The sequence below is a fragment of the Austrofundulus limnaeus genome, unplaced genomic scaffold (assembly GCF_001266775.1).
Source record: "Austrofundulus limnaeus strain Quisiro unplaced genomic scaffold, Austrofundulus_limnaeus-1.0 Scaffold68, whole genome shotgun sequence".
Classification (NCBI taxonomy): domain Eukaryota; kingdom Metazoa; phylum Chordata; class Actinopteri; order Cyprinodontiformes; family Rivulidae; genus Austrofundulus; species Austrofundulus limnaeus.
The window spans coordinates 2,209,188-2,210,979 of NW_013952470.1; positions in this window are offsets into that span (position 1 = coordinate 2,209,188).

The following is a 1,792-nucleotide window of genomic DNA, read 5'->3' on the forward strand; positions in this document are numbered from 1 at the left end:
ACAGCGTGCAGCTGTGATGGGTTGTGTAAAAGCTAACAGGGTGTCAGAATGGTAAATATTTATACTTCTCATCCAACCACAATTAAATTCACTCTATCCAGGAGACACAWTTTATCAGGATAGTACTTTTTAAGTAATAACAACTCAGAATAAAACAGGAGTAACGACTTTCTCCTTCTTACCTTTTTAAAAAATGTAATGAGTAGAAAGTACAGATAATTGTGTAAAAATGTAATGAGTAAAAGTAAAATGTATGCTGAAAAATACTTACTCAAGTAAAGTACAGATAACCAAAATTTCTACTTAAGTACAGTAACAAAGTATTTGTACTTAGTTACTTTACAACTCTGGTTACAGACAGCTCTTTGACTGACTTCAGGTTAGAATAGAATAAGTTTTATTATCATTGATAATGTTAAAAACAGTGTTAAACAATGAAATGAGTTTAGCACCCTCACCCTTAGGTAGTTAAAAAACACAATAAATTACAATAAAAACATTTAATATTTTTGGTTGAAGACACTGGCTTTGTCTCAGTTCATGGGCTGCAGCCGACATAGGGTGCATTTTTCAGCCACTGCCCCGTGCTGTAGGCTGCCCCAGTTCATAGGCGACTACTCATGCAGCTGACAAATACGGCCAAAATAACCCTGAAAACTTTGGCTGCATGTGAGTATCCTACGCAGCAGACAATATCCCAGAATTCCTTGCGTCGTCAGCAAATTAAACAAGAAAATGAAGGTTTTTTTCTTAAATTTTACGCCAGAGTTTGGAAATGTATCGTGGACCGAAGATTTAGTTTTAAATGTATATTTAGAAACATAGCTGAGGAAATTTATTCTACAATGAGATGTTTAATAAAATTCAGTTCCAAGTACTGATACTGGAACTAAACCCAGATTATGACTGTTTTTTATTAACATGCTTTCACAGCTGTTTAATTTTGACCAGATTGATGAGCTAACAGCTAGTCCAAGTAGGTTCTATAGCAAAGTGACCTGCTGCCATCTTAAATCATCTAAAGTCTATAATTTATTTTATAGTTGTTTATGTCAACACTATTTTAAAATGCTTTATGTCGTCATAAGTTTTCAGTTCCGCAGTAACTCCAGCAGAAATATCTTAATAATCTGCTAAAGATCCTCAAGCTTCATCAGTGTCACCACAGCTAGATGCTGTTGTTGCTATTTGTACTTGCATATAACCAGTGTAATGCAAAATAGTTTTATAGCTACGTTATGGTTTAAAATTATTAAAGTTTTAGAGGTTAAAATAGTTTTAAAATGGCAGTAATCCATTTTGTTCTCAAGCTAGCTGTTAACATCAATCTTGTCCACATAATCCTTCAAATTGAGGTCATTCAAAAAGCTACAGTGGATATGAAAAGTTTACACACCCCTGTTAAATTCCAGGTTTGTATAATGTAAACAGTTAGATCAAGATAAATAATTTCAGAACTTTTTCTACCTTTTTAATGTGAGCTATAACCTGTACAACTGATTGGGGAAAAAAGGAAATCTTGAAGGAGAACCTCAGCTTAGCCTGTTAACGTTCTTGTTAGCACCGAGCTTATGTATGTATGTATGTATGTATGTATGTATGTATGTATGTATGTATGTATGTATGTACATGTATGTATGTATGTACATGTATGTATGTACATGTATGTACATGTATGTATGTACATGTATGTACATGTATGTATATGTATATACGTATGTATGTATGTACATGTATGTACATGTATATATGTATGTATGTATGTACATGTATGTACATGTATATATGTATG